Source organism: Falco naumanni, chromosome 2, assembly GCF_017639655.2.
Source record: "Falco naumanni isolate bFalNau1 chromosome 2, bFalNau1.pat, whole genome shotgun sequence".
Lineage (NCBI taxonomy): Eukaryota > Metazoa > Chordata > Aves > Falconiformes > Falconidae > Falco > Falco naumanni.
In genome coordinates this window covers 120,163,579-120,185,373 of record NC_054055.1, presented here as the reverse complement: position 1 = coordinate 120,185,373, position 21,795 = coordinate 120,163,579, and the positions used below count along the sequence as shown (strand labels likewise).

Sequence of the window (21,795 nt, the reverse complement as noted above, 5' to 3'; positions counted from 1 at the left end):
AGTAATTCAATATAGCTAAGTGTTTGATGGAGTTACGGCTCATAAAAGTGGTTCTCCTCCATCTACTCCTCCAGGATTCATTCTCTGCATGGGATCCACTCTTATTAAAGCTGAGCAAGAAGGCTGTAAAGGACAGTTAATGGAGGGAAAGCAGCTTCTCTCTCTGTTTGTTTTAACACACTGGTGCAGTTGTAAGGGAGAATGGTACTTTTGAGAGAGATGTCCAGGAATAGTCACTACTTTCCAGGCAAAAGTGAAGCTTTAATCTCTCCTATTTCTTAAGAGTTTAATGATCATTAAATCAGACTAGCCTGCTATAAATGGAAGATGGCAACTCCATGGGAACAGCTTTGTGTGCTGTTGGAGTGGGTGAGGCTGCCGTACTCTTTGCCTGTCAGGCGTGGAAGAAAAATGATTGTTGTCTGGTACTTAGACCTCAATTTGATTACCTGAGCATATGCCTCTTGTGCTCTCTGAGACACCATAAGGTGTCCAAGATGCCTGGATTGGACTAGCAGGTTTGATTTAAAAAAAAACAACAACAACAAACAAACCCAAACAACAGGATACCCCTACCTTTCTGTGGCAGCAGCTGGAGGTCAATGGGGTACCCTAGGGTGTCAGCAGCACACTGAAACAAGCCCACGGTGTCCTGAGGTCTCTTACAAGCCTGAACAGTGAATTCCCAGTTCGATAGGTGAGGGAAGACTGCAGCTGACCGAGCAGGTGAAACCAAGAGCTAATTTGATGTCAAACACATTAATTTCAGAACCTTTATCAAGAGCAAGACCTAAGCATCAGTGAAGTACCTAAACTGGAGTGTGAGGTGGGATTCAATACATGGTGCCTGACAACACATGAATACCTACACTTGATGGTATTTCAGATGTGGTAATCAGGAGTAAATCTAGTTTTCTGTATTTGAATTTTCCCCTAAGAATTTCTCTCTATTGCTTTTGAAATAGTATAGAAAAGAATAGATCGGTACTAGCAATGGATAAACTTTAAAGGCTGCTAAAACTGAGCTCAACTTAGAGGTTTTTTTGTGGCTTGCTGGAGCTTTCAAAATTAGTGTGGCAGTCTTGCAAAGACAAAGTGAGAAAAGGTCGGTCCTTCATGAGAAACTGATTTCCCTCTAGAAGGAAATGTTTTGAGACCTGCTCTTTATGATAATTTGGGTGTTCTTTTCTTCTCAAGAAATTGGAAGTATAGTGACATTACAGCATAATAATATAAAATGTAATTAAACAATTTTAAAAAATACCACGGGCTATGGTTCAAATTTGTCTTCCATTTAGTGCAATATGAATATGTTCTTAGAACAATTTCTCGCTCTCTGCACATCATGCAGTAAGTCAGCTTTTAAGAAAGGCAGTATAAGTTCATGTCTTAAAAAGCTGTAATCAACATTTGAATCTCAGCGTGGGAGGGTCAGTGGGAGGAAAACTCCCTGCCTAGCAAGCACAGGATCCTCAGCGCTCGACCAGTTCAAACACCAGGAAGTTGCATGGTCTAAACAGCAGAAATCCTTCATCAGTGCGAATCCTCACCACTAACAAAGATGACAAAAGGATGTCTTTGCTTTTTTTCCTCCACAGCCACCTACTGGCTTGTTTCTCTGATCGACATCTGAAAGAAAAGCTTGTTCAAAATCACTTTAAGATGTGACAAGATAGCAGCAGATCTACATCTGAAGAATTATATTCAGTGGATGCTTTTTCAGTCTCCTTATAAAGCCAACAAAGGAAGGATTGCACAAAAAGTTTGGCAGTGATTACAAGACAAAAGTTCCCACCTTTCATTTTCTATAGCAAAACTGACAAGAACAACTTTAGTAGCTAAAAAACATAGTAGCACTTTCTTCTTTGAGGTGTCCTTTCTACATTTCAACATGAAATTTGAACTATTGAACTTTGGTGCAGGGTTCACTGTGAGTGTTGTCAATCTCAAGGATCCACAATCACAAATCAAGCTCTAAAATGGTGTTAAAATACATATGCATGCATGCACTCGTGCATACACTGGCCACAGTACCGGAGCAGTAAGTAGTGGGGACATAGGAGAGATTTACTTGGCCTTCTGGTTTTAAAATCTTTAGAAGCCACTCATTTCATAGAGTTAAGATTTTCTCAACTATGGAGGATAGAAATTTTATTTCAAATAAAATCAATATTCTCATGTGATTTTTATCTGTAAGACCCAACCTCAATATAGTAAAAATGCAAAGAGCTGTGATAAAGTCATGAAGGTTGGGAACCCCAGATCTTCTAAGCAAAGCTGAGGCCCCATGAGGTCTTAATGTGGTGAACTTTAATAATTAGAGATAGTAATTCAGGAAAGCTGCTTTACTAGAAAAATAGAAGATAATAAAAATAAAGTGAATCATCAAGCAAGATATTTTGCTAGTCAGCAGATGTTTACAAACATATATATGTTTACATGTGTACATATAAATATGTACATACTATCTATATATATGTACATGAACATGCTGAGGCATACAGACATACATGACATAGCAGTAAGGTGTCTTATATTGAAGAAGAATTTTCCTGCTGAGAAAAGGCAGTGAGTATATATTTCCTGGATGTAACAGAATTTAATGGATGGATGTCATAAACAAGTGCTTCTCCTTCTCTTGAGCAAGGAGAGGTCAAAGTCCCATTTTAATATTTTTCAAAGTCAGGATTATAAATAAATAATTAAAAATAATTAAAAAAAAGATTACAGTAATGAAAAGGGTGTTAGGTAAGGAGGATGAAGGGCTTCTTACGTATGTGGGTGGCACTTTGGAAGGACCAGAGGTGTTATTGCACATTACAGCTCAGTTCTTGACTCATTTTTGCAGAGGTTCTTGGGTTCTACTAGAGTCAAAGGATAATCGTGCTTCGGAAAGAAACCAAATCTATTTGTTCCTTCCTCAAATCAAGATTCCTCCATCAATATCCATAAGGCATTGCAAGTCCTTCATCCTGTGATTCCTGTCACAGCTGGGAACAGGGAAACACCTGCACCATTTTTCTGTGCATCCCCTTTCCAGTACCTTTCAGGAAATAAAGAGCAGCTTTTGGCTGCACAAGTATCTCGGGAAACTATTCTGTGGATGACTTTCTTCAATGGTAACCTGTGGTTCTCTGTCCCTGCTACCCCAAGCAATTACAGGAGAAAATCCTTGCTCCAGTCATCCTTTCTTCCAACTAGATTACTTTTGCTTACTACAATAGCTGGACTTTGACCTCTTATCCATTTAAAATGCAGCTGCTGAGTTCTTGAGTTCTCTTTTGCCTGTTGGCCTGATGCTCTGAGCATACAACCTGGTTTTCTGCTTTGCGGATCTTTTTTTTTCCCCTTTCCCATTTTACTTGCTGCTCTACCTTTTCCTGTTCCTCACTGCACACTCTGTCTTACCTTGAAGGTCGCTCACAGCACTCTCTCCCTCCCTCCTTGTCTAGTCAAGTCTCTTATCTCGGAACATTAATTTAGCCTGACTACAGTGAGTGAAAGTAATAAAAAATAATTGGTTATTTGCAATAGTCCTAATCAAGGTTGTATTCATGTGTCTTTCTTTTTAGAGCTATAAGGTAATAAAAACAGTTGCTTTCTGTGAAATGTATTGGAATCCATTGAATCCATCACTAGATAAATATTGTACACCAAGATATTTCCTTTTCTTGCACTGAAAGTGTAGAAATTATAAACTTTAACTACTCCAGGAATATTAGGATGTCCACCTACTAAAGACAAGTTCCAATGCAGTTCTTGCTTCTCTCACAGCAGGGTTGTCTGAAACCAACATTTGTGATTAAAACGGGCATTTAACAACACGAGTGACAATCTTTTGTTTAGATTGGTGAACTCATGACTATTATGAAGCATCCACGTTTTAATTTCCAGCATTTGTACCCATTTAAATTGCAATCAGGACACAGCAGTAAGAGTGGTATTCTGTTTAGATGCCATCTTTCTAGTCAACGACTTCACAGTCCTTCCAGAGCTGCGTGGTCAAAATTACAGCCCACTGCTACACTGAGTTCCTGGTCTTCTGCTGAATTCTTCCAGGTGGATCAGAAGCCAGGGAAGGAGTTGTCTCCATAGCCGAGTTTCTGTTACGTGGGGTGGACATTCTCTTTTTCTGTGCCTTTCTAAAGGCCACAAATGCATGTCTTCAGCATAGGAGGAATCCAAATCCCAAAGACATTTATCCAGGCCACAGCACCAGCTCCCTCGGGCAGTGACCTGGCTTACATTTTCTGCTTGTTCTGAAGAGCAGGCTGCAGTATAAGAGCCTAGGCGGTGGGTAGGCTTTCAGCTCACTCTTCCTTTTCACTGTTGCTCAATTTTCATCACTTCTCACGCTTCACACAAAATAATACTCTGAAATGCTTTCCTTAAGAGCAGTCTTTCATTTTTCCCCGCAGCCTTGCATTCATCTTTGAGTGGAAAACTGTACCTCGCTTCTCTCTTCTCCTAAATAAATACACCAGTTTCAATTAGGTTTAAGCCGGTCCATAACCGAAACCTAATGCCAACGCCACACCACTCTTACATGCCTACAATACTTAGCAGTCCTAAAAATTTAAGTGTAAAATAATGGACATTTTCTATTGATCATAAACTCAATGGTACAACTGCAGACTCACATAACTTTATCCCTTCCTTGCCCTGCCCTGCCCTTCGTTAGCTTGGAGGATTCTCCTCAGTGCACAGAAGTTATATAGAAGGGATTATTTTGCAATTGTAGTTGTATTGAGTAATTTTGGAGTGGAAAAAAATCACTTTTTAAGCAATTGGGAACTATTTTACTCTCCTATATATCAAAATAGGTGAGCAGATTTTATTTATTTCCCTGAAAAAAGTCATTCTACGACTGAGACCAGATATGGAGAATTCATCTGGAAATAGTGGTGCTTTTCAGAAAGGTAAAAGAAAATGAAAAGCAGAGAGAAGCCTTGAAATAACCTTATCTACAGAACAAAGCAGATTAATGTCTTTCTGAGTCCTCTTTGAGCTGTGGCGCTGTTTATGAAGGCTGAGGCAAACCATAACGTGTTACCTTTGGCCTTGCATTGTTCTCTGTGCGGTGCGGTTGACTTCTCAGAAGCTCCAGGTCTGTTGTTTAACGCAAGTACCAAGCCTTCCCTTCGCTTCATTCGGAGCAGCCGTTCATCCTTGCTCTTTGCTAGGGTGATCCATGAGTTTTGTTGGGCTGAGCAAGAGCCGGACTCTGCAAACCTTTCTTACGGACACAAATGGTTTTCTTGCTGAGTCCATGAGTACGTGCTATTGAACAAGCAGTAAGGTAACACCGTTCGGTCGTGCAGGTGAAGCAAAGCCATACCCAAGATGACAACCAAAATTCCGTAGCACTGTGCGTAAAATTTAGGTTCTGAAATCGTGCCATGAGAATGGGCTTCACCATAACGTAGTCGGTTTTACAGGCTGGTTTTGCACTGCGACCTAACCATGGTAAGGTAATAAATGGTCTTTATCCACGTAAGGACTGACCAGTTCTGGTCTGACACCTTGAGAAGCACTGCTGCCCTGAAAGCTACCGAGCCCGCTTTGTCCCTGGCATCAGGCAGGGCAGGAGAGGAGGGACACAAACAGCTACACCCGAGGAAATGCAGGCACAGCGGGTGGAACCTGAGCTGTCTTTTCTGCCATGGATCCACAGGTAACAGGAGAATTTCCTAATGCTGCCTCTGAAATCCTATTTGCATAATGTAGCATTTTCCTTTTGGTTTAGGTATGGAAGACATAAAACTCAAGGTAGTGAAAATAACATTTACAGGGGTTTGTTTTCTTTTAAACCCCAGGGAAAAGAGTATCAGAGTTAAGGTTTCCTTTTTTTTTAAGTTATGTTGTTAGTCATAAGAAAAATATGATGGCAACTTGTGATCTTTTGTAACTCTTGCCGTAACACCTACAGAGAACAATGTAAAGCAAGGATGCAGTGACATGCTTTAAATTAGATCGCACTTTAGCAAGCTTCAAGAAGGTATTTTATAGTAGCACAATTTCAAAAAGCAATATATTCTGTGGACTTTTTTTATAATAAATTGCAATCTCCATGGCTGGCAATTCCCAGTATCCCCTCTGCTATTATTTTAGCAGCAGCACGTCTTTGAATAAAATATTTCCTCTGTGAGAGTGCCTTGGATCCTTCTTGCAGTCTGGTCACAACCCGGGCTTGAAAGCGCCGGGTCTGGGTTCCGCCAGGAAGCATGCGGATCGCAAGTGGCTGTTCTCGGCTGCACTCGGCTGTCAACATCCATTCTGCTGATTGGTATTAAACCAGTCTTTATACAGCAAAACAGAACAGAAGAGTGTAAAGGTTTTCCCCAATACAATTTTGATGCCAAGGAACGCTTTAAGATGCTGCCTAACGTGAACAATATTCACAAACCGTTAGTGAGATGAGGAGGAGGAAAAAAGGCAGCCAAAATTCAAAACGCCTCGTTCTGTTACTTCTGTTTAGCAAAGGGTGATGCAGTCGCACAAGCACCGATGTCAGTCCTTTTGCTGAGTTACACAGTAACATTCGGGTCCCAAATGAGAAGGCTAACTTCTTGTTACTTTTATTGGTGGATGCAAAAGGCTTTGATTCAGCAAGTTATTTGAGCGCACAATTGGCCATTGAATTAAATGGGACTTACCAGCTTAAAACTAAACGTGCCCTGCAGGCTGAACACTGTAACACTGAGATATTAAAAATAGATTAGGGTACAGCAGTACATAAGTGGAGACCATCCACCATCTGAAGTACAGAAAGAATTGAGAAGCAAAGGAACAAATCCAGCACATGATGTTTAATACCTTTAGGCATGATGGGATAATAAGTAAGTTATTGCTTTCTGAGCCATTAAAGGAACGCATTGGTTTTAGAGATCTTATTTCTAGTGAAATTTTGGTTTTCACAGGAAATACAGACTCTTCTTATGGTTTGCAATGTGTTTGCTAGAAACAGCCATCTGCTTCTCCTGCTTCCTCCTAAGGGGAATAAATTCCTTGCATCTGGCCTGTATAATAGGACTTAGTGCCAGATCCAAGACCCAATGAAGTTAAATGATGTCTTTCCCTTAGTCAGGAAAAAATCAGGATTGTATTGCTTTTATAGCTAACATCTCCTGCTGCTTTTGCTGTTTTTTTGTTTTGAGTCTCATCCTACTCCAGATAATGGGCAGATGTTGCTGCCCGTATATCCTTATTTCTAGATTTATGCACAGGAATTCTTTTACCTTGCTGGCTTAGATGCTCAGTACTATCCATTTTCCAAAGAGCTTTTAAAAACTTCTAATTGCCTTAGTCTTAGAGACAAAACTGCTTAGAAAATCCAAAAATTGGCAACCAGGTGATAACTTAAAGCTTCCTATTTTTTTCCAGTTTCTTTACTTACTTTGTATCCAGATAATTATTTCTAATTTCTTTCAGCTTTATATGTTTCTGTTACTTTTTTGTTCACACTGTTAATGTCATTCTCTATGTGTTTTACCCGCTGCTCAGCTCTAGAAGCACCAGAGCCTTGCACAGTCATTTATTCAACAGTCAACTTTCTTTCTTTCTGCAGAGGACCTAGATTTTGCACGTAATTTCAGACCACATGTAGGACAGAAATATTCTTTAGGGAAAGAAGTCCCTAGGACTTTCCTCTCTGCTGTAACACCTTCTGTGGGCAAGACCAGGTATCCATTTTTGTACAGTATTACATTTCTCTTTACTATTTTTATAGCAGTTGGTAAAAGTTGTAGAGATGTGTGTCTTTCTTAACACATGGGAGGAAAAAAAAAAGTCTTATGCATCTACCCAAGAGTGCTGTTGAGCTGGTTGCAGAAGTAGGTGGGGAAATACAATCAACCAAAAAGTTACTGAAGTATATAGCATAGTGCAGTACAATGTTGCCACAGAGAATACTCTCTGTGCTTCTGTCCTGGGCCTACTTGTATGTATTCAGCAGTCAGTAAGTTTGGTGAAAACTTTGCTGATTACCAATTAATTTTCTAAAAAAGGATGGGTGGTAGTAGAGTACGGAATGGCTTCTACATGGTAAATAAATGAAGGTGTTACCTAAAAAACCCAGAAAACTGAAGCGAATTATTGCACAAGTTTATAATATAATGGATGGCTAGGGAAAGGGGAGAGAATGAGTGCTTACTTGATGACAGCAAACAGAACTGGCCAGAGGCAGGCTAAGGCAAACAGAGAAAGTCCTTCTCACAATGTGTAGTTCAGCTGTCGAGCTCATACCGTGGGATGGCAGGGACGTTGAAGGCTTACATTAGTTCAAAAAGAAATTGGACTCATTCATGTAAGAAATATCTATTGGAGGTATTAAACACAAAGCCAGTGATCTTTAAAGCAGAAAGTTCTTGAGCCAAAAATTTTCTAGAAAGTGAATAGTACCAAAGTGAGATACATTTATGCTGTTCCTAAAGTATCTATGTGCTTCAGTATCTACTGTTATTCACTGCCGGAGGAATAGTGCTGGGCCAGATGGACCTTTAGTCTGACCTGTTTCATTTGTGTTTATGTTTTTAAATAAAGTGGATGCTAGAAGTGTTAGCAGCTGCCTGGATTTGTGGCTTCCCTGATGCAGAAGTGCTGCCTTTCATGGGACCCTCGGAAGGAGCCACCTCAGACTCAGCTTTAAGCCCAGTGATGTAACAAAGGAGGTAGAAGACGATAGTTCAATACATTATTGGGGATTTTAGAGGAGTTACAAATGATTAGTGAATTAGAAATGTGTAGTAAAGAAAAGTAATCTAAGGGATTTGAAATTAGAAAAATATTTTTCTATGGTATCTAGCCTATAAAATCAAGATCAGTCTTCATAATGTAATGCAATGCAGCAATTCCTAAGCAGCAAGGATCCTGTATCTGCTTTTGGGATTGGAAACAAATGCTGCCAGCGTATTGTATTGTTAGTACTTGTCACTATTTGTCCTTTTTCTAGGACCTACTGATAACTCAGTAAAGAATAAGTTCTCATTATCTAATGAAATCACCTGGAAATTGTTTATTGAATTCAGCAGATTCATCCTTAAATGCTTTGGTCATTCTTTTCAAAGAGTCAGTGGTCATTTGTTGTCAGTCCAGATCTAATATACATCTCTAAATGTCCCTTGGGATTATTATTCTGTTCCTTCAAGACAATCTTCACTGTCAGAGAATGCAATTATTAGCATTTAAATTGTCGTTTGCTTTGATGTAAACAGTAATACGCATCCTCCACAGGAATATTCATTACTGCCTTTCTTCCTCGATGCATGAATGTAACCGTAAAAGCTTTATACTTTACTTGTGCATTTCCTACCATTCTTTTTTTTTTTTTTCTTTTTCATAGTGATTTACTCCATTTGTGATACATATTCAAAGACTATATCTTTTTTGGTTTGGACTTCAAAACCAGTGTGTGGGTATTGATGTTAAATATGCGTGTGTGTTACTGCCTCCTGCGTGGAGGTTTCGGTTTCTGATTTTGGGTAGTCTAACCAGTACTGCTGGAACTGGTTGCGTGTCTGTTTGTTTAGGAAATGGGCATCAACTCCAGTGTGCTGATTTGGGCAGCTGCATAATGCCATGGGATGTGGAAGCAGACATCAGGGTGGTATTTGATGTGAAAGCATTTTTCAGTACACTGTGCTAGCAAATGCGCTGGATATGTTCCAGTATTGCTCCTCTCTTCCATTCCACGTAACTTCAGGTACTTCATGAACTCCTTTTCATGCTTTCTGTAATGTGTTCTTGAATAAAATTGATCCCTCCACCCTCTGCACCAAACCGCTGCCCTCTGCTCATTCAAATCCCATCTCAAGGTGCTTTGATTTTGAAGAGCTCTCAATAATCCCTAAGTAGAGAAAGCATGTGGAGAATGGGAAATTCTACATTTTGTGGAGACTTCCAAGTTTTGAAAGAATTATTCGGTGTCATAGGCACGTGATGTCTTGCAGTAGTGCTTACACCTTGACCTGTGTCTGGACTGTTATTTCTACTTTTACCTTTGAAGATAAGTGGGATGTCTTTTCCTCTGAAAACACCAATGCAAAAACTGTTTCCAGAAAAAAAACAGGCTTTTACATATCCTCATGTTCAACGAGAAAGAGGAGTTTGCTATGGTAACCAGTGCTGCAGGGTACAGCCAGCTCTGTAACCTCCCTTAGTGATCCTTAGTGGCCATGCAATGATCCATTTTTATATTTTTCCTCCCCATGTGTGCTAAGTGACAGATTTCTACCTTCCATGCTATCACCCTGGAGGGTCCTTCTGAAAGTATGGCACAGTTGTGTCACTCGCTGCAAATATGGCTTAGGTGTTTCACGTTTAATAGTGTTAAATGCATCAGAGACCCTCTGGCAGTAGGTTCTCCAGGAGCTGGTAATCAAAGCAGACGAGTGGGAAGGGTGTCCTAGGTCCCTGACGGGCCTCCCTTGAACATTCACTCGTCCTTCTGCACTGCCTGGCCAGTCTGGCTTCACATGTCTGAAACTCCTTACAGTTAAGGTGGGAGACTCACAACACAAGTTACTAACTTCCCAGGATAAATGCCGAAAAGCATTAGTAATGATCACTTTGTTGGTCCTTCTGAGAAGTGTTACTACAAAGCAGAATGCATGGTATGGATGCACTTCCATGTCTTGCTGTGGTTTCAGAGAACACTCACTTCTCCCCCTGCATCTAACGTCTTTATTCCAACCTCCTGTTTTTTGAAACAGGCAAAAAAAGATCTAAACTCTCCTTGTTTGGTTGGGGTTTTTTTTCCCTTAAAATGTCTATCTTTCTTATTTCCCTCCATTCCAGCAAAACAAAAAATCATAGAATCATAGAATGGGTTGGGTTGGAAGGGATCTTAAAGACCATCTAGTTCCAAGGCCCCCTGCCAGGAGCAGGGACATCTTCTGCTAGTTCAGGTTGCTCCAAGCCCCGTCCAGCCTGGCCTTGAACCCTTCCAGGGAGGGGGTTCCTGAGTCTTCCAACCTGGAAGGGTCTTATAAGAAAGCACTTTCATATAGAAAACCTGTTGGTGACAGTATTTTATGGAACTGGGAAATTAATGTGAGTGGAGAGGCCACAGTTTTAAAAAAAAACTTTTTAAATTACCAGAACTGGTTTGTAAGTAAATTAGGAGTACAAAGGAGCAAGGGCTAGGAAAGTGTAGCCTAGCTACATGATGGAGGCGCAGAGCCTGGATTAGGTAAGATCATGATCTTTCTTACATTAAAGTTGTATTGCTTTCTGTTTTCAGTAATACATCATAGATATTTGGGGCCACAGAATATCCTGACTTGGGAGGGAACGACAGGGATCATCGAGTCCAAGTCCTGACTCTGCACAGGGCACCCTAAAAGTCAAACCTTATATCTGAGAGCATTGCCCAAACACTTCTTCAACACCGGCAGGTTTGGGTCTTGATCACTTCCCTGGGAAGCTTGTTCCAGTGCTTTTTCACCCTTCTCAGTGAGTAACTTTTTCCTAATATCTGAAATTCCCCTGATGCAGCTTTTGGCCATTCCCTGGCATCCTATCACCAGGCACCCGAGAAAGGCGATGAGCACTTCGCTCTCCGCTCCCCGCCGTGAGGCAGCAAGGAGGGCACCCCTCAGTCACCTCCTCTCTGCACCGAGCAAACCTAGCACCTTCTGGGTACTGGGGTCAGATTCATTGGTGCTGTAACTGTGTTAGTTCCAAAAGCTTACAACGCGGATGCGTTCGGCCCTTCATATTTAGTAGTTTGCTAACCAAAATGCAATAAAAGTCTTGGGTGTTTTTCAATTAAATGGATAAATAATATTAACACCATGAAAGAAATTTGCATTTATATAGCACTTCTCATTTACAAAGGATCTCAAAGCGATTTGCTGATAGTCATGTAAATTTCTAATTAAGAAGCCATTTTCTGATTATTTCTGCGTAAATGTATGTCTTTTTAATCACCAGAACTTCAGGCTACAGTATATTATCGGTGTCATACTCCAATCTACAGCCTTACAAATTATGAACTAGATCTGTAACCTCCTACTGTGCTAGCTGAATCCTTACTCTAACGGGTAATCCCACGGGATTCAATGGAGCTGCTCGCAGAACTGTTCGGCAGTGTATCATTAAAGGATTGTACAGCTTAGACCTATGCATGGCTGAGGCAATCCCGTCTTTATAAATTTAATGAATAAATAAATTTAATGAATAAACCCATAATTTAATCCCACCAGAATAACACGAGCTCATTTTTCATCTGGAACCTAACAGCAAAATTAAATCCTGAAAAGGGGAAGATCCTTCTCAGGAACTTGTGTCAGTCCTCCCGCGCTGTTCCTTATGGGCAGTGCCAGGAGAGGCAGCAGTGGCGTTTCTGACATGCTGCTCAGAAATATGAATTATTTTACCGACTCCCTTGTCCTCAAATAAGGAGCCCGAGTCTGCTGTAAACAAAGTGTCAGCCTGTATTACAACTTTTTATGTGCATATTTCTAGTTTGCAGAGGGAGATAGAGAAAGAGTTAGATAATTTGCTTTTGTGAATAGATTTCTTCAGGGATCTAAAGCATGGGAGAGGCAGATCTACCAGGTGTATATGGATAACAAGAGCCTTCCTTGCTCCCCATCAGTTGGAATAACTGCTTGTAAAAAAGAAGTGCTAAAACCTAAGTGGGGTGGAAAAATTTTCAGTAGCTCATTCAGATGGAATTCACTGTGTTCAGAAGAAAAACGAGTACCTCAGACAAAGAAAAAGGAAAGAACCAGGAGCATTTACACAAGGTACTACTGTCACCTTTCATGCTTTTTATCACTTTTCTCCCTGATCTCTCAGTTCTGCCTTTTCAGATAGGAATTTCACTTTTATCCCATCCCACCCACTTGAAAGCTGTTCCAGAGCCCCTCACCCACAAGGCCACCTTGGCAAACAGATGGCATGGGCTTCAAACACCCTGAGATCCACGTGTCCGCTCTGTGTGCTGTCCCTCCTGGAGCCACCTTCATCCCTTACTGCCGTGCCTCACATTTGCTGAATTCAGCAAAACCGTTCTGGATTTGCCATCAGGGCAACATCATACATTTGTTTTGTGAGACAAATTGCATGGAGCCAGAGTAGATTTTGCAGGGATACTTTTCCTGTGTGTCCTTACCAGCCTAACCATTGTCAGGTATGTGCCTTGGTGATGCAAAGGAGCTGGCATTGCTGCGCGTGGGAACAAGGTTTGAATAAAAATCAGCAAGAAGATTTGTGTGAGGTGACTTTCTATGCTGGACATGTGGAAATGAGAGGCTCTGAGTGACTTTGCAACAGAGAGCCTCCCAAACAAACAAAGGAGAGTGAGGCTTGAAGAAACGCTGAAAGAAAATTAATATATTAAGAGTTTTTATGAACTGGAGGAGTGATTGCCAACACTCCTTTCTCCATTTGATTTTAGCTTATCATACAAATCAAAACTTTTGGTCCTACATTCTCCAAGTCCTGCTTAAAGATAGCCAACCCCTTCTTTTCATCTGGTAAATTCCTCTTTTCTTCACATGCTCCCTCTGCACCACTTCTTTCTCCTGAGGCAGGCTGCAGAAACTGGAAGCCCCTTTATGTCTTTAATATGCAGGCGAGATGCTGTACGGAGGCATCAAATTACTAATGCAGAGCTAAGAACAAGGTATGATTCATTCATTCTTAGTCTTTCTAGTCCTGCACAACTATCTGATCAAGGTGATATTCAAGGAGGATAGTTTTACAGTGTAACAATAATTTTTATGTAATTTTTTTAAACCATTTTGTATTTTAATGTTGACACTAATTTTCGCAGGAGAAAGTACATGTACTTTGAAAAACGAGGTGCTGAAGCAAGTCATTCACCAAGTCTCCTTCATCTCTCACTAACTGTCAAAGTTTCCAAGGTTGCAAACCAGTTTGGTTTCTGGCATCTGGTACGTTAAGGTAAATATATAAGCACAGCGAGTGGGACATACTGCAGAGACCCCTGAGCTTGTACCCAAAAAGCTGGCTCCCAAACTGGGAGTAGACCTCACCTGATGGGTCTGTGCCTCCATTTGATGCTGCACCTGAACCAACTGCCCCTTCTGCCAGGCAGTGATGTTAAGCTACCATAGCTATAATGCTCCTGGCATTTATTTTAGCACGGTGGCCCATTGTACTGCCCAGATGTTCTGGCTTTTCTGCAGACAGCTGCGGGTATGAGTATCTGATTCATCACATAGGCAAATATGCCCTAAAAGCACAAAAAGGTCTTTCTTCCACAGAAAACTTCCAGTTTTGCCACGGAGTTTATAGAAGACAAAATAAGACCTTTGAAGCTGAGGGATGCTTATGGGGGAGCAGTGTTTAACTACCTTTTTGATGTTTTCTGGAATTTCTTACTGGAAAGTGTGTTGCATGAGAGTGCGATTAATAGGACGTTGCCTTTCAAAGAAAAGGCAGAGACTAATGAGTCAAACCAAAATGATGGATTGCACAGGCAAGGACAAGATGCATTTGCCTGGTGTTGCAGAGGAATAGCTGGGGACCTGTGAGCACTGGGATGAGATAAACTCAACAGGTTTGTTTAATTATTATAGGCATGAATGAGTAAAAAGCATTAAGTAGGCAGGTGCAAAACATTGTAATAGGAATGTCAGGAGTATACTGGGATATCGGAGTTCCTCGGTCTGTGCTTATTCCATTTTACTGTGTGAGCTAAATCTCCAGTTCATTTTTTGGCAGTTGTAAACGTTAATCGAAATGCCGTTTTAGGGACTTGCTGTACTGTTTTTATGATGTCCGGGAGAAGTTTATGATGGAATTAACTCTCATGCTGGTGAGGTAGGAAAGGATGCTGGGTTAAGTATATCACTGCATGAGAGCTGTGCAGCTGCACAGAACATACTGGTCAATCATAACAGTTTTGACGTGCTTTTGTAAAACAAAAGGAAGGAAAAAGGAAGCCAGTGTTTTGAATTGGCAAAAGGTCCTCTTAAGTAGCAGCCTTAAAATTATTTGCTTTGATTGGTTTGTATCTGCTGAAGACCAGATAAACAATTTGGGATTTTGGTACATGCTTTTCTCATTTCTGCTTCTAAATATAAAAAGTTCGCATTAACTGGGTAAGAAGTGTATGACAGGCAGGGTTTTGCTGTTTCCACAATAGAGAATCCCATAGGAACAATGAATCAATTGCAGAACTGAAGTAAACTTCGACTCCAGAAGACTCTGAATGGCACAAGCCTGGATGCAAAATGTTCAGAGAATTTTGAACAGGTAGTAGTAAACTGGATATAACTGTGGGTTATTCCTGATACGGTATATGCATCTGATTTGGCACAAATGATTATAATTAAGGCTGGCTACGGGTGTTGAAGGATGGCATTGGAGTAGTTATGGACCTGATCAAAGACATACTACAGCATCTGAGTAGTGGTCAAAATGACTTTTTAAAAAGAATTAGTCTGTCTCTAAAGATCCATAAACTCTGTTCATGGCTTTAATTTTTATTTGTCTCTAGTTAAAGACCTTGTTTCCTTTTTTTTTTTTTTTTCCGCTTCTTAGACTAGCTTCATCGTGTATGCTTAATGGAATTACAATCCTTTTCACTCCATACATTTTTCAGAAGATTCATGCATTTTCATACTAATAACCTGTGCACTGCTAAATAACCAATGCCAGCCATAGTACAGTTAATCTTTCCCTATTTCTGACGGAATTAATGGTAAGAACCATTTTGCTACAGTTGAGTGTAATTTCCTGTCTGGGGATATAACTATTAGCTGACAAGATATTAAGCAAATATTGAATATTGCATTGAGAATGAAGCCTTCTAAACAGCTCCTAAATTTACACAGATCATATTAATTAATTAATCTTCTGCTAAAAATAAAACATGCCCAGCTGTGTTCAGCGTAAAAGTTTCCAGTCTGGTAGCATCTCGGAAGGAGCATAGTGGGAACCCTCGAAGCAGCAGACAAATCGAAGACCCTCCTCAGTCTACGGCAGCAAACTGACTCAGAGCAGGAGCTCTGCCTGCCCTCGTGGCCATTCCTGCCAGGCAGCTCGCTTTTCAGCCTGAGCTGGCAGGGAGGAGGAGGAGGGGCACGGGAGAATCTTGGAAATTATTTTGAAATCCCCTGGGATTCCTGAGTCTCCGCAGCAGACTTGTAACGCTCAGTATGGTGCCTCTTGTTTAATAAGCAAACCTAAGAGTAAGGTTTTCTTTGCAAATATTTAGCATCCCTGTTGTAGCTGTACGCGTCAGGAGCCTGCGAGGTGCTACGCTCCCTTCCTTCCCAGGAAGAGGCATACATGCCATATCAGAGCAGGGAGAGCAGCACAAGCAGGAGCCTCTGAACGTTTTGCCAGGAAGTGGCTTTGCAGCTCTCACTGGTGTTATGGTGCAGCCACAAGCCTGCGTCCCTACAGCCTGTTTGAGAATTTAGGCAGCAGCTGGGGAGATGATCAAAAGATAATCTGAGCAGAGGAAGTGTACGTCGGTGTCTTTTCATCTGGATGTGGTGGAGTGTATAGGGCAAGCAAAGGGCGACGCAGGGACGGCAGGTCCTTTCATCGCAGTGGGCCAAAAGGATCTCAGGGCTTCAGTCCTCCTATGGCTTGTATCCTTGAAAAAGACTTCAGAGCTACCTGAAAATGCCATGTGACAAAGAGTCAATTTACTATGTTATCATTAATAGCTCAGGCCTAGTGGCCATCAAGAACCCCCAGGAGACGCTGCCAAGTGGCACTACGCTGCCAGACTAACCATCCCCTCGTTCCTTTGAATAGAGGCTGCCTTTGAAAATGAGCAGCTTCAGCCACAGCGACTCTACTGCAGCGGCTCCCGGCTTCCCAGAGCCCGCAGGCGCTGCGAGGAGCACAGCACCAGCCGGATCAGAGCTCCTTTGAGCTGCAAGCCCTCCGCGTACACCAGCAGGCTCGGGCCAGGCGGTACCTTCGTTCAGAGCAGTTCTTTGTGCCACAACATGGCACACGGCAGGATTGTCATAGGGGGGGGTCACAGTAATGTGCTTCTAACCTGGAGCTTTTGAAATAGTGCCTGCCCATCTCTGTCAATAACCCTTCTTCTAGGGGAGCCTTTGGGGATCTTTATTTTAATCTGAACTATGTCCCTTTTGTTTTGGGATCAGCTTTTAATTCTCTGGCTTCAGTCGCTAATCGATGCCTCTCCTGTGTGTCTCTGAACTTTCCTTTGGCTACCTGGAGACTCCTTGCTTATTCTGAGACACAATTTAATCATATTATTTGCCTGTCATCTGACAGTGATATTTTCCTGTGCTTCAGGATTTGTGCAAAATGAGTTCTAGGTGGACTGGACCCATCTTCCTGGGGGTTAGTTGCATCTGATGGAGTTTAAAAGATAGTTTAAAGGACTCTGTCCATTCTTATGCTCCTAACAGCATGCACAACACTCTCATTATGAAATCTGGATAGCCTGGGTTATTTTTTTTTTTTCATGGATTAGCATGTTTGCATGCTTTAAAAGTGGTTGACAGCCTGGAGGACTGGGTTCAGGAAGAGCTTTTTGTTGCAGTTACTAACACTTCTAGAACCAAAACACTTCTGAGCTTTTAGAAAACATTTTCACCAATTCTTTTTTGCTTTCTTGAAGTTTTAGGAACAAGAAACCAATTACCCAAACAAAACTACCTCCTTTTGATCAAAAGCATGGTGATCTGGAACTGCTTCTGAGAAAGAGGAAAGAGACAAACCCATCCAGCTTGGTATACGATCACTGATTTCCAGTGATCTGTCCCTGTATGACGAGGTGGAAGAGTGGAGTCAATTCTGCATGAAAGATACAGGCATCAGCTGTGGCTTTTCAGGTACATTCTTCTCCTTAAAACACTTCATTGATCCTAAAATCGGCAGGCAGCTGAAAAGCTTATGTTCACGCAAGTGTGTGTTGCCATTATTTTTCATTATGTTGGACTTCTCCCTTGAGCTATTTTTTTGCTTTTGTGTTGGTTTTTTTCCTTTTTTTTTCTTTATACACTGAAGCTTACAGTACTTTGGAGCCCTTTGACTGAATGTGAATAAAGTGATACCAGGCAACAAAAATAAAAATGTTTTCATGATCGACAAAAGAAAAACAGCATCAGATGGCTACAAGTCTATGGCAGCTCCTCAAGTGAGTTCCAGTTCAAGGCTTGTCTCATATAAAGAGGGATTCACCCTTATTTGAAGCTAATAAACCAGCCTAATGCAAGTTTGGGACTCTGTGAACTGTTGAGTAGAGTCTAAAGTTGGATGGGAAGACTCTGAGGATGAAGAAAATCAAATAATAGTAAGGTAATTAATGTCTGTTCTGGAGTCATGTGGGCAGCACAATGTCTCTAGAGCATCAGCTGTAGAAGTTCTCTGCAAAAGGTCAATGGATTCGTGTGGTTTTTGTTGTTTGGGGTTTTTTGTCATCTTACTTCAGGGACTTGTGTCTACCATCTGAACAGCTGGAAAGGCAGAGCAATACTTTCTTCTCACACAGCATATGCTTAGTTGGAAGTGGGTGGTGACTGCTTTTGTCTACAAGGACTGTGGTGACACTGCACCCTCCTGTTACACATACATTCATTTGTTCACTAGCAGTGAAAGGTTAGGTGGATGTCTGGAAACATCTATAAGAAAAGGGTGGACCCGTCAAAAGCAGTGAGTTGGCCTCAGCTCAGGTCACCTGGAGCGTAGGAAGAGAAGAAGAGGGCTTGCCATGATGGCATTGCAACATAAGATATAAAACCAACAACTTGAAAATTATTCTGAAAGGGATATGTCAGCCAGAGCTAGTACGAAAATTTCAGCAATGTTGGAGGCAAAAGTGTTCCCTCTAGTGTCTCGCTGCAATTTATTTGGTAATGTTTCATGAAACATTGAAGCACAGATGCAGCAAAACCATTTCTCTATTTTTAAAACTTTTCAGGGACTTCTTTATTAGCCTTATAACTGCCTGGTCTTCACTTCCCCTTCTTTTCTTTCCTCCTCTTGCCTCATAATATTGATGTATCTTCCCTCTTAAGTCATTCTCCCTCTGGTAGAAAGTTTGGAGGTGAAAAATATGCCCGCTAGAAAGTTTTCTGTGGGAAAAGATGAACTTCAGGGGATTCCATTAGAAGAATGGAAAGAAGCAGTTCCACAGAATCCCATCGCTCCAGACGACAGAGCAAGGAGGTACAGGGAAAACCAGGGTGTGCTGGGGTCTGCCTCCATCCAGGGGGGCTCTGGAAAGCAAGTGAGGAGGGGAAGGATGTGAGGAACTTTGAACTACAGCTCCCACAAGGCGCCGTGCGAGCCTGCACTGTCATGAAAAGCACTGGGGACCCAGCCCTAAATGTAACTTTACAGTATTTTTCTTCCAATTGACACACTTCATAACATTTTATTCTCTCAGAGGTGGTGTTATTTGTGCTTTCTGTCTGATTCAGGAAAAGAACTAATTACGAAACAGTCTTTCTGAAGGCAAAAGCTCCATTTGTCTGCAGTCTCCCCATCTGATGGTCTTCAGCAGCGTGGTCCCACGTTTATTTCTTTTCTGAGGTCTCCTGTCTCATTTGGTACAGAAGAGCCACCACGAATGAAACAACATAGCCCTGTGAATGCCTGCCAGCCGTTGAAAAATGGAACTGAGAATCATTTGCAGAAATCAGTGTTATTTATGATCACCTGTAGAAACCCATATTACGTGTTTCTAATGAATTTGATCTATTTTTCTTTGTGATCATTTCTTTACTAGTAGGACTGGCAGTTTTAAACAATTTTAAATTAAAGGAGATCAAGAAAGAGATAGAATAAATAGAATGTCTTGCCTACGGATGCTGATCCTGCTCCTTTTACTAAAGCAAAAAACCCTCATAATTCATTCATGCCTGTGCAGTCATGACTTATGAAGCTTTTACACTCATGAGAGAAACATAATACTCACCCTTCATGGGTGAAATATTCTATATGGACTTGGAATTTATTTTCCACTGGTCTCTCTCTTCAAATGCTCATCTTAAAGGTCTGATGAGAAGTTTTGTTCAAGAATTAGATTTCTTTACAGAAATCAGAGCAGTTAACCAGACCACTGACAAAATCTGACCAGTTTCTCTCTCATTATTTTATCCCAGCTTTACAGCTTTATTCCAATTTTCTTCATGCTCACGTTGGACATGACGTACCAAGACATTATGTATGGGAGTTAGCTGAGGATACGGTACATAACTGTTTCTAAGCGCAGCTATTACCGAGGGTAGTGTTTAGGGGTGAACACGAATTGCAGCAGATCTCTAGGCGACCCGAGGAAGACTCGCGTTCATGGTTTGGGCCAGCAAGGATGTGCCAGCCTGTCGAGCCAGATTCCACCGAGCTGACCAGTCTGCACTGTATGGCGGATTTAAAGAATTTCAGGAAGGACTTTTGAATAGACCATTTAAGAACGGTAATTATGCTAGTAACAAAGCCAGGTGAAGCAGTCAGAAGTCTCAGCCAGGACTTACCCAAAGTACCGGTAAAATACATCTGTGTGTAAGGCAGGTCATTGCCTGGCGGCTGGATACACACGGATGTGTTGTCCAGACCCTGTGGCAGCGGTGTTGGTGTGCGGTACAGTTTGGAGGCTCTCATGAGATTCCAGTCCTGCCATCGCAGTCCGGCGCTCTGTAGAATTAAGTTCATGCCTTAAGCTAGGTATGCGTATGGGTATGTAACAAAAAATCGAGTCTAAGGGGCAAATACGCAGAATTGTGTAGGAAAGTGAAGGTGAAAATACGTAGCTGGCAGGATTTGCAAAAGCATGGAAAAGCTGGAGAGTAGAAGTCTCATTAGGCACACAAAAATCCTTTAAAATCTGGCCTGGACCAAACAAATGCCCTTATGCAAGATACGTTAGCCAATTTTTTACTTTTCCAAGTACTAAGTAAGATCTTCGCTCTTCTGAAAATCTGGCTCAGGGTGAGAATGCTGAGATTTTTATGAAATCTGGATGTAAGGTCAAAATGTAGCTTTCCTCCACATATTACTGAAAGCAATAGACACTCTTCAGAAATTAAGGAATTCATGCAACATCTTTGTGCCTCTGTTTACCCTTACGTACCCTCATGTATTCATGGTATTTTCAGACTTTTTTTTGAGGCTGTCTTAATGTTCATTTCACATTCACAGAAGTTCAGGTGAAATTTCACGTACAAATGTACGTGGACAAGGACAAGGACAAGTACGTTATGGCTCTCACATAAAATGTTTGAGTCTGGAACAGTGATTAGGCATTGCCATAATTCTAATACTGTAGAGCTGAAACTTTTTATCGCTTTGGAGAAAGTTCTTTTTACCAGTTTTTGTTCTGTTTCTCGCTTAATTGCTGGCAAAAATGTGTTGTGTAACACCTCATTAGATAATTACTTGATTACAATTTAATTTCTTATGCAGAATCTTCCAGAAGTAATGCACTTACAGTCTCAAACTTTCTGTGGGTGGTATTACTAAGCAATTGTATTTTAAACAGATTGCATGGATATGATTATTTCATTAAACTGCCGATTGTTCTTGTATGTATGTGTGCTGGCAAGGAAATAATCAGATAATGGATGCTAAGGCCACAGTCTGAATTGCACACTGCTCCTTAGCTATCTGACCTGTAATTTTAATGCAACATTTTCCCCTTCACTAGCGCACACTGCATTTATATTAAAATTATAGCTAAATTGCACAAAAGTCAGAGAATTCTGAAATGAGGCGTTAGGTAAAACTGGCAGTTCTTTCCATGTGTATAATTAAAATAAATTTTTACTGTTGGAGGAGTGCTACCAAAAAAGAGGGAGGAGGTGAGAAAGAGTGAGCTGAGCTCTTGAT

At 41.2% G+C, this 21,795-nt stretch overlaps 1 long non-coding RNA gene across 1 annotated transcript in view; it reads left to right on the top strand.

The window, feature by feature from the left end:
* The first annotated feature begins 17,317 nt into the window (after positions 1-17,317).
* LOC121083130 overlaps positions 17,318-21,795 on the top strand; it is a 29,261-nt gene continuing 24,783 nt past the window's right edge. Inside the window, exon 1 of the long non-coding RNA XR_005826244.1 lies at positions 17,318-17,801. This is a non-coding gene — a long non-coding RNA (uncharacterized LOC121083130). The remainder of the gene's footprint in view (positions 17,802-21,795) is intronic.